Below are 16,298 nucleotides of genomic sequence, written 5' to 3' on the forward strand. Positions count from 1 at the left end.
TTAACGTCTGTCACGTTAATTATTATGTGTTTTTTTTCAATTTATTTATTTTCAGAAAAACAGTATTCATTATTTTTTCACCACACCCAGTGCTCCATGCAAGCTGTGCCCTCTATAATACCCACCACCTGATACCCCAACCGCCCACCCCCCCCGCCACTGCAAACCCCTCAGATTGTTTTTCAGAGTCCATAGTCTCTCATGGTTCATCTCCCCTTCCAATTTACCCAAAAGCACATACCCTCCCCAATGTCCATAACCCTACCCCCCTTCTCCCAACCCCCCTCCCCCCAGCAACCCACAGTTTGTTTCGTGAGATTAAGAGTCACTTATGGTTTGTCTCCCTCCCTATCCCATCTTGTTTCATGGATTCTTCTCCTACCCACTTAAGCCCCCATGTTGCATCACCACTTCCTCATATCAGGGAGGAAGTGGTGATGCAACATGGGGGCTTAAGTGTTTTGATATGGATTTTCTTGGTTTCATTTGCTGAGAGTTCTCTGTGCTTCCTGCACCGGGATGTCTGTTTCTTATGTGAAACATAAGATTTATATCATGTCATCTGCTAGGGAAATTTGTAGCTTAGCCATTATTTCTTCAAATAAATTTTCTGCCTCTTTTTCTCTCTCTCCTCCTTTTAGGACCCCTATGATATGAATGTTATTGTGCTTGATGTTGTCATGGAGGTCCCTTAACTAATCCTCAGTTAAAAATTTTTTGTTCCTGTTATTGTTGCTATTGTTCAGCATGGCTGCTTTCCATTACCCCACCTTCCAATTACTGAATCATTCTTCTGCATCTTCTAATCTTCGGATGATTCCCTCTGGTTTATTTTTCCTTTAAGTTATTGTATTCTTCAATTCTTACTAGTTCATTTTTATATTTTCTTTGTATTCTTAAAGTTCTCACTGGGTTCCTCTGTTATCTCAAGTCCAGTGAGTATTTTTTTTTAAGATTTTATTTATTTATTTGATGGATAGAGAAATCCCAAGTAGGGAGAGAGGCAGGCAGAGAGAGGGGGAAGCAGGCTCCCTCCAAGCAGAGAGCCTGATGCAGGACTTGATCCCAGGACCCTGAGATTGCAACCTGAGCTGAAAGCAGAGGCTAAACCCACTGAGTCACCCAGGCGCCCCCAGTGAATATATTTTTTTTATGTTCAATTAGTGTTGATGTTGTGTTCAAGGATTCATTAGTTAAATATAAGACACAGTGAGTATCTTTATGACCATTACTTCGAATTCTTTATCAAGTAGATTCTTATCACTGTTTCATTTAGTATTTTTTTCTGAGGTTTATCTTTTTCTTTTAATGGAACATATTTCTCTGTCTCTTCATTTGCTGAGTGTTTGATTCTATGTATTAAGTCTGTCAGTTATGTCTCCTTATCTTCAAAGTAGTGGTCTTATGTAGAGGCATCCTTTGGGGCCCCAAATTCCTCTTGATCTCCAGAATCAGAATTTCCTAGGTTGCCTCCTATGTGGGCTGCATGTGCCCTCCTGTTGTTCCGGGGCCACAGCTAACTGATGCTGCACTGGTGGGTGGTGCTGGCCCTCACGCTGGCTGTCTGTAGTGACCAACCGCAACTACTGTGGGTGCAGTAGTGGTCAGGGATTTCATTCCAAGGGGTTAGCTTAGAGGCCCAGCTTTATAAGTTATGTGTGTGATGACGGGAGGGGCTAGTTTTCCCTCTCTTTGGGGAAAGAATAACTTTGGGGTGACACTTGTCCCAGCCAGGGCTGCTCACTGGGTATGGCAGTGTAATAGTTGGTCTGTGGGGATGCCTGTCCTTACTGGGGATGCCTGCCAGGTGTGGCAGCGGAAGCCATGTCAGAGGAGCTCCTGCCAGTGTGGTTGGGTTGGATAGTCCACAGGGGAGTGTGGGAATAGAGCAAGCAGTGGCTGGTAAGGTGGAAGGAACATATCAGTACCGGTTTTGGCAAGCATCTGGCCAGTGAGCCTGAAGGAGGGCAGGAAAATTGTCCTGCCAGGACTTCAGATCCTGGGAAAAGCTCCTGCAGATCCCTGCCACTCTGGCACATGTCCTAAAGTTAGTAAATCTTCAGGTTTTGCCTTGGCACTTTTCAAGCTGCTGTTTCTGTTCTGGGTCTTGAACTGATTGATAAAAGATGCTGACTCTTTAAGAACAGAGACAGCTTTCTAAAGCCCTCTGGCTCTCCCAAGTTATCTGGGAGAAAAATCAGAGTCGTGTTGATTTTCATAGCCAGACATTATGAGGGTTCATCTACCCAGTGCAGGTCCTGAGGGCTGGGGTGCCTGGTGTGGGGCTTAATCCCCTCAGGCCTCTGTGCCTGTTCTCTCTCAGTTGTGGGTTGCCACATAGGGGGTTTGGCTCCAACCAAAGCTCTACCCCTCCAACCCCTTTCAGTGTGGCCTTCTCTTTAAGTCTTTAGCTATGAAATTTCTGCTCTGAAACCTTCAGGTCATTTTCAGAGTAAGTTGCATTACGTGTAGTTGATTCTCTTGTGTGTCCATGGTTGGGAAGTAAGCTCAGGATCCTCCCACTCTCCCATGTTCCCCCACTCTCCGTTGTGGTATTAATTTGCATGTGCCAGATGATTAGTGATGTTGAATATTTTATCATTTGCTTCTTGGCCATTTTAATGTTCTCTTTGGAAAAAATGTTCATTTAGTACTTCTGCCCGATTTGTTGTTCGGTTTTTATTATATATATTCTGTATAATTAACACCTCATCTAATATATGGTTTGCAAAAATTTTTCCCCATTCTGTACATTGTTTGTCATTTTGTTGATTTTTCCTTTTGCCATACAAAAACTTTTAAACTGGTCTGTGGCCATGACACCCTGAGTGTGCCCATCTTGTCAGAAGCTTTTCCGTTGATATAATTCCATTTATTGTTCTTGCTTCTGTTTTTGGCATTTTGGGGATCATGTCCAAAAAAAATTACCAAGACCAATATCAGCAAGATTCTTCCTTACATTTCCTTCTAGAAATTTTATGATATCAGGTCTTGTATTTAAACCCTTGATCCTCTTCAGGTTAATTTTTGCCAGTGGTGTGAAATAGGCATCCAGTTTCATTGTTCTGCATGTGTTTCTCTAGTGTTCCCAGAACCATATGTTGAAGAGACTATCCTTTCTCTGTTGGGTGTTCTTAGCTTCCTTTTTGAATATTGGTTGACCATATAAGACTGGGTTTAATTCTGTTCTCTTTATTCTGTCTCACTCATTGATGTGCCTCTTTCTGTGCCAGTACTATGTTTTCATTGCCATAGCTTTGTAGTATAGTTTGAAATGTGGAAGTGTAAAGCCTTCCTTCTTTTTTCTTCAGGAATGCATAGGCTTTAAATGGTCCTTGGTGGTTTCACACAAATTTTAGCATTCTTTCTTTTGTTTCTCTGAAGAATACCCTTTGTGTTTTGATAGAGATAGTATTGAATCTGAAGTTTACTTTTGGTAATTTGGCCATTTTAACATTATTAATTCCAAACCATGAACACAAGATTCCTTTTTATTTGTGCCCTTGATTATGTTCAATAAAGTCTTGTAATTTACATTACACATATTTCACTTCCTTGGCTAACTTTATTCCTAAGTATTTTGTTATTTTGATGCTATTAGGAATGATGTAGTGTCCTTCTGTATCTCTGACTACAGTCTTTGGTTTAAAATCTAATTTATCTGATATGAGAATTGCTACCCCACTTTCTTTTGAGATCCACTGGCATGAAAGATGCTTCTCCATCCCTTCATTTTCAGTCTGGATGTATTTTTAGGCTCCAAATGTGTCTCTTGTAGACAGCATATGGACAGGTCCTGTTGTTTTATCCAATCTGCAACCCTGCACAATTTTACGGGAACATTTAGAAAAGAAACTGTTTCCTTTTTGTTTATTTTTCAATTGAAATAAAATTGACATACAATACCCTATTAGTTTCAGGTTGTACCTCATAGTGATATGACACTTTTATACATTACAAAATGGTCACCACAATAAGTCTAGTTGCTATTTGTCAACATACAAAATTATTTCAATATTATTGACTATATTGTCAATATTATTGACTATATTGACCTATGTAGTACCTTACCTGTGACTGACTTATTTTATAACTGAATGTTTTTACCTCTTAATCCTCTTTATGTATTTTTTTTTCATCTCCCACCCCTTTACCCTCTGGTAACCAACAGTCTCCTGAATCTGTGATTCTGTCTTCAGTTGGTTTCTTTTGTTGGTTTTGTACTTCAGATACCACATAAAAGTGAAATCACATGGCATGTGTCTTTCTCTGGACGTAAGTCATTTGATAATACCCTCAGGTCCATCTATATAATTAAAAGTGGCAAGATTTTATTCCTTTTTAGGGATGAGTCATATTCCTGTGTGTGTGTGTGTGTGTGTGTGTGTGTGTGTGTACCTTATCTTTATCCATTGATCTACTGATGGACACAGGTTGTTTATATATCTTAGCTACTTAGATAATGTCACAATGAACATAAAGGCATGTGTATCTTTTTTAATTAGTGTTTTTGTTTTCTTCAGACAAATATCCAGAAATAGATTGGGTGGATTTTATGGTATTTCCACTTCTAATTTTTGAGGGACCTTTATACTGCCTTTGAGGGACCTTCAACTCCCGCACCAGTTTACATTGTTACCAACAGTGCCTGAGGGTTTCCTTTTCTCCAAATCCTGCCCAACACGTGTTATTTCTTTTTTAAATACTAGCATTCTGACAGGTTAGAGGTGATCTCATTGTGGTTTTGATTTGCATTGCATATCTTTTCATGTGTCTGTTGGCTGTTATAGGTGTTCTTTTAAAAAATATATTTTCAGATTCTCTGCCCAGTTTTTAATCAAGTTGTTTGGGGATTTTCACTGTTGAGTTGTATGAATACTTCATTTATTTGGATATTAATACTTTATCAGATATGTTATTTGCAGATATCTCTTCTCATTCAGTAGGTCATCTTTTAATTTTGTTGATTATTTCCTTTTCTGTACTAAAACATTTTACTTTGATGTAGTCACAGTTGTTTATTTTTGTTTTTATTGCATTGGCTGAGGATCCAGTTCCAAAAGAATATTCCTAAAACAGATGTACAAGAGATTACTACCTTTTTTTTTTTTTTAGGAGTTTTATGGTTTCAGGTCTTACATTCATGTATTTAATTTGTTTTTAGTTTATTTTTTATATCATGTAGGAGAGTTGTCCGGTTTCAGTCTTTTGCATTAGCTGTTCAGTTTGCGTAGCACCATTTATTGAAGGAACTGTCTTTTTTCCACTATATATTCTTGTTTCCTTTGTTATAAATTAACTCACCATGTAAGGGTTTTATTTCTGGGCCCCCTATTCTGTTTCATTGATCTATAGCTGTTTCGTGAGAGTACCACACAGTTTTGATAACTACAGTTCTGTAGTATACTTTGTTAACAATTGCAGATCATCTCTGTCAGCCAAGCAGTTGACCCAAATATCCAGGACCCAGCCCCAAGTTCACCGCAGCCCCTGAGCTTCTCACTCTGACTCCTATAAAGTGAGCATGTTGTCCTCACACAGAGGGACTTTCACACTGTGGATGATAAAGCAGCTCATGTGGTCCATGAACTCCATATACACCTGTGCGCACTATCTCTGCACGCCGGCCCTGCCCAGCATCTTGGTGACCTTGGCCAGCTTAATGAGCTTGGGCTGCACAGGGCTCACTTAGTAGTATACTTTGTAATCTAAGATTGTGGTGCCTCCAGTTTTGTTCTTATTTCCCAAGGCCATTTTGGCTAGTAGGGATCCTCTGTGGTTTTATACAAATTTTAGGATTATTTGTTCTAGTTCTGTGAAAAGTAATATTGGTATTTTGCTAGGGATTGCATCAAATCTGTGGATTGCATCAGATGGAATGAGCAGTTAAACAATATTCTAATCCACAGATATGACATATATTCCCATAGATTTGTGTTTTATTAGATTACTTTCATCAATATCATATTTTTCCAGAGCACTGTCTTTCACCTCCTTGGTTAAATTTATTCTTAAATATTTTAATATTCTTTTTATGTGATGGTAAATGAGATTTTTTTCATTTCTTTTTTCATATTTCATTATTAATGTATAGAAATACAGTGGGATTTTATATATTAATTTTGTATCCTGCAACTTTACTAAATTCCTGTATTAATTCTAATAGTTATTTGGTAGAGTCTTTATGGTTTTCTATGTTTATATCATGTCATCTGCAAATAAGGACATTTTTACTTCTTGACATTTTGAAGGCTTGTTTGCTTATGTATGTGTGTATGTATATAATTGTTTGTAATAGTATCTTATAATCCTTCATACTACTGTAATATTAATTTTAATGTTCTTTTATTTCTTCATATAGTTGAGTCTTGTCTTCTTTCTTGATGATCTGGCTAAAGGTTTATTGATTTTGTTCATCTTTTCAAAGAAAACCTCTTGGTGTTTTTTCCCCCAGCCTCTATTTCCTTTATTTCTTCTCTAATTGTTATTATTTCCTTCCTTCTACTAAATTTAGACTTTGTTTGTTCTTCCTTTTCTAGTGCCTTTAGGTGTAAGGTTAATTATTTATTTGAGAAGTTTCTTGTTTTTTGAGGTTGGCCTGTATTACTATAGACTTTCCTCTTAGAATTGTTTTTGCAGTGTCCCTTAGGTTTTGAAATGTGTTTTCATGTTCACTTGTTTCTGGGTATTTAATTTTTTCTCTTTTTTTTTCATTTGAGCCATTGGCTATTTAGTAGAATGTTGTTTAGTCTCCATGTGTTGGTGTTTTTTCTTGGTTTTTCCCTTGTAATTAATTTCTAATGTCATGCTTATTTCATTGGGAAATATGCTTGATATAATCTCAATCTTATATTTATTGAGAATTTTCTTGTGGCCTAACTAACAGGTGATCTATCCTGGAGAATATTTTGTGTACTGGAAAAAATTTTATTTTTCTGTTTTGGGTTAGAATGTTCTGTTTTTATCTGTTAATTCCATGTAGTCTTGTGTGTCCTTCAAAGCCACTGTTTCCATCTTGATTTTCTACTTGGTTAATCTCTCCATTGATGTAAGCAGAGTGTTAGAGTCCCTTACTATTATTATATTACTGTCAACTTTTCCATTTGTGTCTGTTAATATTGTTTTATGTATTTTGGTGCTCCTATGTTAGGTGCATAGATATTTACAATTGTTATATCCTTTTGTTGGATTGATACCTTTATTATTATGTAATGTTTTTTCTGTTTCTTGTTACAGTCTTTATTTTAAAATCTATCTTGTTGGAAATGTTGCTATTTCAGCTTTCCTTTTGTTTCCATTCACAAGCTCTTTTTTCCGAACAAAGTTCCTACAAACTCTGTGCCTTAGGCACTGTCCATAAAACTAGTCAATAAATCACCTTCAGGTATGACCCAGGTGCTTTTTTGTTTTCTTCATTTTTTTATTATGGTAAAATACACACAAAATTTAATATTTTAGCTACTTTTAAGTGTATAGTTCAGTTGTATTAAGTTATATCATTCTGTAACCATTGCCATCATCCATATCCAGGACTCATCATCCTGCAAAACCGAGACTAGACCTACTAAACAGCACCTCCTCTGATCCTCTCTTCCCAGGCCCTGGCTACCTCCATTCTACTTTCTGTCTGTATGATTTTGATCTTCCACCTCTGTGCTGGATCTTGGAGATTGTGAGTTTGTATGTGGACCCTTTAAGGGCAGTCTTGATTTCGTATAGCCCCTCCCACTCTCCCAGAGTTCCACTGATTTTTAAGGACAGACATGTGGAGGCATATCTTTCTGGTGAAGGCGTCAGGCCAGATGTTGCTCAATACATGGCTTAACCCCCTTTTTCTGAGAGAGGACACCTGTACCATGATATCCCTCCTTGTGGATTGCTTCACTGGGCAGTCCAACCAGATCCTTTCTCTGTCACTTCTGTCCTTCTTTATATGGATTTCTTTTTATATCTTTTGCTTTAGATTGGCTGTTACATTAGTTTTCACATTGTTTTCAGAGAGAATTCTGTATATAGTTGCAGCCTCAGCGTGTCTGTGGACATAAGTGAGCACAGGCTCTTCCTACTGCCATTTTGATTGAGCTGCATTATTCTTTAAATGTTTGGTGACATTCATAATTGAAGACATCTAATCCTGGGCTTTTCCCTTTGGTTCCTTTCTGATTACTGAATCTTCTTACTAGTAATTGGTTAATCCAGATTTTCTATTTCTTCCAAGTCAGTTTTAGTAGTTTGTGTGTTTCTAAGAACTTTTCCATTTCTTCTAGGTTGGAAGTCTCTTACTATACTTATTTTACTTTGTTTTCTGTTATATCAGTGGTATTATTTCCTTTTTCACTTATATTTTATTGATTTAGGTCTTATGGCTTTTTTCCTTGGTTAGTCAAGCTAAAAGTTTTGTCACTTGTCTTTATCTTTCAAAGAACTAACTTGTAGTTTATTTTATTTTATTTTATTGGTCACTGTTTATGCACACACCCAGTACTCCATGCAATACATGCCCTCCTTTTTTTTTTTTAATATGTGCCCTCCTTAGCACCCCCTGCCAGGCTGACCTATACCACACTCCTCCCCTGCCAACCCCTCAGTTTGTTTCTCAGAGTCCACAGTCTCTCATGCTTCATCTCCTCCTCCAATTTCCCCCAACTCACTTTTCCTTTCCTTCTCCTAATGTCTTCCATTATGCTCCTTAATGGAGCATATTCCTTATGCTCCACAAGTAAGTGAAACCATATGATAATTGACTCTCTCTGCTTGACTTATTTCACTCAGCATAATCTCATCCAGTCCTGTCTGTGTTGATACAAAAGTTGGATATTCATCTTTTCTGATGGAGGTGTAATATTCCATAGTATATATGGACCATATCTTTATCCATTCATCCATTGAAGGGCATCTTGGTTCTTTCCACAGTTTGGCAATTGTGGCCATTGCTGCTATGAATATTAGGGTACATATGGCCCTTCTTTTCACTACATCTATAATTTTGGGGTAAATACCCAGTAGTGCTATTGCTGGGTCATAGGGTAGCTCTATTTTTAATTTTTTAAGGAATCCAAATTTTGTTTTCCAAAGTGGCTGCACCAACAGTGCATTCCCACCCAAACAGTGTAAGAGGTTTCCCCTTTCTCCACATCCTCTCCAACACTTATTGTTTACTGTCTTGTTAATCTTGGCCATTCTAACTGGTGTAAAGTGGTATTTCAATGTGATTTTGATTTGAATCCCCCTGATGGCTAATGATGAACTTTTTCCATGTGTCTGTTAACCATTTGTATGTCTTCTTTGGAGAAGTGTCTGTTCATGTCTTCTGCCCATTTTTAAACATGATTATCTGTTTTTTTGAGTGGTGATTTTGAGGAGTTCTTTATAGATCTTGGATATCAGCCCTTTGTCTGTAGTGTCATTTGCAAATATCTTCTCCCATTCCGTGGGTTGCCTCTTTGTTTTGTTGGCTGTTTCCTTTGCTGTGCAGAAACTTTTAATCTTGATGAAGTCCCAAAAGTTCATTTTCACCTTTGTTTCCTTTGCCTTTGGAGACATATCTTTTTTTTAAAAGATTTTATTTATTTATTTGACAGAGAGAGAACGCAAGTAGGCAGAGAGGCAGGCAGAGAGAGAAGGGGAAGCAGGCTCTGGGCTGAGCTGAGAGGCTGATACAAGGTTTAATCCCAGGACCCTAGGATCACGACTGAGCTGAAGGCAGAGGCTTAACCAACTGAGCCACCAAGGCACCCCTGGAGACATGTCTTGAAAGAAGTTGCTGTGGCCAATGTTGAAGAGGTTACTTGCCTATGTTCTCCTCTAGGATTTTGATAGCTTCCTGTCTCACATTGATGTCTTTCATCCATTTTGAGTTTATCTTTGTATATGGTGTAAGAGAACAGTCGAGTTTCATTCTTCTATACATAGCTGTCCAATTTTCACAGCACCATTTATTGAAGAGACTGTCTTTTTTACCACTGGATATTTTTTCCTGCTTCATCAAAGATTATTTGGCCATAGAGTCAAATAATTTGACCATAGAGGGTCCATAGCTGGGCACCCTACTCTATTCCATTGGTCTGTGTATCTGTTTTGGGGCCAGTACCATGCTGTCTTGGTGATCACAGCTTTGTAGTAAATCTTGAAATCAGGCAACGTGATACCCCCAGCCCTATTTATCTTCTTCTACATTTCCTTAGTGATTTGGAGTCTTCTCTGGTTCCATACAAATTTTAGGATTCTTTGTCCCAACACTGAAAAATTTTGCTGTTATTATGATCAGGATGGCATTGAAAGTATAGATTGCTCTGGGAGCATTGAGTGTTGTACATAAAAAATGAATCTTGGAACACTGCATCAAAAACTAATGAAGTATTTTATGGTGACAAACATAACACAATAAAAAAAAAGAAGCCTAGGGGACCAGTAAAGGAATATTACTTTGAAAATTAAAAAAAGGAATAATAATAATTTATTTGAAAATATGCCTATCTTTTCTATTTTCATAATTTCTATATTTCGCAAGTTAGAACAGCTTTGTTTTTTTTCCATAATCATTTGACCTTTTATTTCTTTTGTTTTGACACATGGCTAGAACCCCTAGTAGTGTTAAATGGTAGCAGAAGGAGTAAGCATTTTTATGTTACACCTGACTATTAAAAAAAAAAAAGAAATCTAATATTCACCATTAACTATAATTGCTATAGGTCTCAGAAAATACTCATCACATGACAATACTATTACCAAACGTTTTTATCATTACTAAGTGTTGATTTAATTTTTTATCTACTTAGAGATAATCACATATTATTTCCTCCTTTAATTTATTAATGTATTCATCTTGCAATTCTTGGACTGGTCATCATGTGTACATATTGAGCATATTTTACTGTACTATATTGTATAATATTACACTACTAAACAAAATTTGTTTATATTGTATAGATTTTGTTTACATACATTTTGTTTGCATACTAGGAATTTTTACTTTCTTTTTTTCCTTTTTACATTGGGGTATATTAGTTTCAGATGTACAACACATTGACTTATGTAAATATTGTGAAAGGCTCACCATAATAGGTCTAATTATCATCCATCACCACATATATTTATATCTTTATTTTCTTTTTTATTGCATAGTAATACACACGTGCACACACATACCACATCTTCCCTATCCATTGATTAGTCAATGGACATTTGGGCTTCTTCCCTATTTTTGGTTATTGTTGTATAATGTTGCTATAAATGTTGGGGTGCAGGTATCCTTTCAAATCAGTATTTTTGTATCCTCTGGGCCATAAGGAGAATGAAATCTTGACATTTACAATAATGTGGATGGAGCTAGAGTATTATGCTAAGTGAAATAAGGCAGTCAGAGGAAGACATATACCATATGATTTCACTTGTATGAACCATCATTGAGCCATCATTGCATCCCTGGAGTAAATTCCATTTAAAAAAGATTTTGTTTATTTATTTATTTAAGAGCATGAGAGTGCAAGGAGAGGAATAAGGAGAGAAGCATAAGCAGACTCTGCACTGAGCAGGGAGCCTGATATGGGGCTCAGTACCCTGAGATCATGACCTGAGCGAAATCAAGAGTTGGATGTGTTTAACCAACTGAGCCACAACCCAGGCTCTCCCCCAGAATAAATTCTTGGGCCCTTTGCGTGTTAATTGACCATCTATGTATAGATTTATTTCCAGGCCTTCCACTCTATTCCATTAATTGTGAATCTGATTTTTTTTGTCAATATAATCCTATTTTGACTAATATAGCTTCACAATACAGTGTGAAATCAGGGCATGTGATTTCACCTTTGTTCTTTCTCAACATTGTTTTGATTGTTCAGGGTTTTTAAATTCCACACAAATTTTAGGATTCTTCTCTGGAACTTGCTTGGGAATTTTCATAAGAATTACATGGCTGAAAACAAAACAAAACAACAAAAAAACAAAAAACAACAACAAAAAAAGAATTACATGGCTGTTATGTTGGTTTATTGTTTTGGGTAATATAAACATTTTAATAATAATTTCTCCAATCCATGAGTAAGTTATGTCTTTCTATTTACTCGTGTCTTCTATAACACTCATTAATGTCTTACAGTTATCAATGTACAGGTATTTCACTTACTTGTTTTAATTTATTCATAGGAATTTTATTCTTGTTCATGAAATTATAAAAGGGATTACTTTATTAAATTCTTTCTGATAATTAATTATTAGTGTAAAGAAATGCAACATACTTGGATGTATGGATTTTTTTACCCTGAAACTTTATTGAATTTGTTTATTCACCCTAACAGCTAATTGACAGAATCCTTAGGGTTTTCCTTATGTATCGTCATGTCCCTGCAATGGTGACAATTTTACTTCATTTCCAGTTTGAATGTCTTTTGATTCTTGGCTAGTTGCTTCAGTTAAGACTTCCAAATATATGAAATACAAGTGGTGCATATGAACATTCTTATCTTGTTACTGATCTTAAAAGAAAAGCTACCAGCTTTTCACCACTGAGGATGGTATTAGTTGTGGCCTCCTCACATATAGTGTTTATTTTGATGAAGTATATTCCCCTTACACTTACTTTCTTTAGACTTTTTATTATGGAAGGATGTTGAATTTTGTCAAATGATTTTTCTCCATTAATTGAGATACTCATAATTTTAATACTTCATTTTGCTAATGTGGACTATCCTATTGATTGATTTACAGGTGTTGAATTATTCTTGCATCCCTGAATGGTCTTGATTGTTCATATGTAGTGTTAAATTTGGTTTACTGATATTTTGTTGATGATCTTTTCTTCTATGCTCATCATGAATTTTTCCCTGTAATTTTCCTTTCCCTATAATTTTCCTGTAAATTTCCTGTAATTTCTTTCCTTGTCCTTTTGGTATCATGTAATCCTGGCCTCATAAAATGAGTTTGGAAGCAATCCCTCCTCTTCAGTTTTTAGACTAGTTTGAGAAGGATTGTTATTCTTTCTTAAGTGTTCGGTAAAATGCACCAGTGAGATCATTTGGTCCTTGACTTTTGTTTCTTTGTAGATTTGTTTCTTTGTTTTTGTTTTTGTTGTATGAGGGGAGAAAGGACAGAGGGAGAGGGAGAGAGAATTTTTTTTTTTTTAGATTTTAGTTATTCTTTTGACAGCAGAGATCACAAGTAAGCAGAGAGAGGTAGCAGAGAGAGAGCTCCCTGCTGAGCAGAGAGCCTGACACAGGACACGGGGCTTGATCCGAGGACCCTCAGATCATGACCTGAGCCGAAGGCAGAACTTCAACCCACTGAGCCACCCAGGCACCCCAAGAGAGAGAATCTTAAGCAGGCTCCCTGCCCAGTGCAGAGCCCAACATAGGGGTGAACCTCACAACCCTGAGATCATGACCTGAGCCAAAATCAAGAGTCAGATGTTTAACCAACTGAGCCATTCAGGTATTCCTCTTTGGAGGTTTATTAATAGTGATTGAATCTCCTAGCTGGTGATTGACATATTCAGATATTCTATCCTTCCTGGTTCAGTCTTGGTATGTTGTATGTTTTTAGGAATTTGTCCATTTTTCCCTAGATTTTTAAACTTGTCAGCAAATAATTTCTTATAATTAATAATTATATTAAGTAATTATTAATAATAATAATAATAAATACCCTTTGTATTTCTCTGATACCAGTTGTAATGAATAAGTTGATAAGAGCATAAGCTTGAATATATTTAAAAGGTCTACATTTGTACTCACACTACACATAAATTTTGACATATTTCATATTTTTTAACTTGTGTATCCATTGATAAATTACTGTAGCAATAGTTGTTTCTCTACTTTTACTTTTAACCTTTTTACCAGCTGTATAAGTGATTAATGTACTACCAATTTATATATTTACTAGTGAGATTTATATATTCATATATTTTCTTCTCACTAATTTTTACTCTTTCTTTTCAGCTTAAAGAAGTTCCTTTAAGGGGCGCCTGGGTGGCTCAGTGGGTTAAAGCCTCTGCCTTCAGCTCGGGTCATGATCCCAGGATCCTGGGATCGGCCCCACATTGGGCTCTCTGCTCAGCGGGGAGCCTGCTTCCCTGCGCCGCCCCCCCCCCTCACTGCCTGCCTCCCTGACTACTTGTGATCTCTCTCTCTCTGTCAAATAAAATAAATAAAATCTAAAAAAAAAAAAAGTTCCTTTAACATTTCTTATAAGGCCAGACTACTGCTGTTGCACTCTTGTGATTTTGGCTTGTGCAGGAAACTTTGTCTCCTTCAACTTTGTATGATGTTTTTAATGGATATATTCTTGATTGGATTTTTTTTTCCTTTTAGTACTTTGAATATTGTTTCCCTCACATTTAGCCTAAAACATTACTGCTGAAAACTCTGCTTATAATCTTATGTGATCGTCCTTGTATATAGGAAGTTATTTTTTTTTTCTTACTGCTTCTCATACTTTCTCCTTGTATTTAACTTGTGATATTTTAACTATCATGTGTCTTTGCATGGGTCCCCTTGGGTTCCTCTTATTTGGAACTCTCTGGGCTTTCCGGATCTGGGTGTGTATTTTTTTCTTAGGTTAGGCAATCTGTGGCCATGATTCCTTCTGATAAGATTTTTGCCCCCTTTCCTCATTTCTCCTGACACAACTGTAATGTGGTTGTGAGTACACTTGATGTCCCATGTTTTCACTTTTTTTCATTCTTTTCCTTTACGTTGCTCTGAACTCCACTGCTACGTGTTGAGTAGACCTATCTTTTCATCTGCTGCATCTAGTCTGCTACTGAACTGCTGTAGTGCATTTTTCAGTACAGTTATTGTATTCTTCTGTGACTTCTGTTTATTACATTTTTAGATATTTTATCTTTGTTGAATTTCTCACTCTGCTTATCTAGTCCTCTCTTGAGTTCTTTGAGCATTTTTTTTTAAAGATTTTATTTATTTATTTGAGAGAGACAGTGAGAGAGAGCATGAGCGAGGAGAAGGTCAGAGAGCGAAGCAGACTCCCCATGGAGCTGGGAGCCTGATGTGGGACTCGATCCCGGGACTCCAGGATCACGCCCTGAGCCGGAGGCAGTCGTCCAACCAACTGCGCCACTCAGGCGTCCCTCTTTGAGCATTTTTATGACCATTACATTGAACTCTGTCAAGTAAATGCCTTATCTCGGCGTCACTAAGATTTTTTCCTGAGATTTTATTTTGTTCTTTAATTTAAGGAGGATATTCCTTCGTTTCTTCATTATGATTGGTTCTGTGTTGGTTTCTGTACATTAGATGAAACATCTACCTCTCCCAGTCTTGAAGGAGTGGCCTCATGTAGGATAAATCTTATTTTTCAACCCCTGCCTATTCCTTGATTGCCTCTCAAACATTTTCTTTTCAGATTTGCTTTTTAAAAAAGTCTTGTTTTATTCAAGTATAATTAATACAATGTGATATTAATTTCAGATGTACAATATAACAATTCAACAATTCTGTAGTTTCTGCATGCTCATCCAGATCAATAGACTCTTAATCCCCTTTACCTATTTTACCCGTCCTCTGCCACCTCCCCACTAGCAACTATATTTGTTCATGTTTAACAATATTTTTGGTTTGTCTTTTTTTCCCCTGTTCATTTGTTTTGTTTCTTTAATTTTACTTACGAGTAAAATCATATGGTGTTTATCTTTCTCTAACTGACTTATTTTCCTTAGCATTATATCCTCTAAGTCCATCTATGTTGTTGTCAACAGTAACATTTTATTCTTTTTTTTTTTTTTTTTTGGATGAGTTATATGCCACATCTTCTTTACCCATTCCTCTATCAGTGGATTCTTGGGCTGCTTCCATAATTTGGCTATTGTAAATAATGCTGCAAAAACATGGAAATGTATATATCATTTCAAATTAACATTTTTCTACTCTTTGGGTAAATGGCCAGTAGTAGAATTACTGGACTATATGGTAATTCTGTTTTTAATATTTTTGAGGAACTTTGATACTGCTTTCCACAGTGTCTGCATGAATTTACATTCCCACCAACAGTGCATGAGCTATATGCAAAAGAATGAAACCAGACCACTTTCTTACACTATACACAAAAATAAACTCAAAGTGGATAAAAGACCTAACTGTGAGACCAGAAACCATAAAATTCCTAGAAGAATACAGGCAGTAATTCTTTGACATTGGCTATAGACACATTTTTCTAGATATGTCTCCTCAGGCAAGGGAAACAAAAGCAAACAAACTATCAGGACTATACCAAAAGAAAACTGTATTGCACAGTGAAGAAGCCACCAAAAAAATAAAAAGGCAACCTGCTGAATGGGAGAAATTTAT

At 36.6% G+C, this 16,298-nt stretch overlaps 1 pseudogene; it reads right to left on the reverse strand.

The window, feature by feature from the left end:
• Positions 1-5,478: 5,478 nt before the first annotated feature.
• Positions 5,479-8,072, reverse strand: LOC122890412 (annotated as a pseudogene).
• Positions 8,073-16,298: the final 8,226 nt, after the last annotated feature.

This window comes from Neovison vison, chromosome 11, assembly GCF_020171115.1.
Source record: "Neovison vison isolate M4711 chromosome 11, ASM_NN_V1, whole genome shotgun sequence".
Classification (NCBI taxonomy): Eukaryota; Metazoa; Chordata; class Mammalia; order Carnivora; family Mustelidae; genus Neogale; species Neogale vison.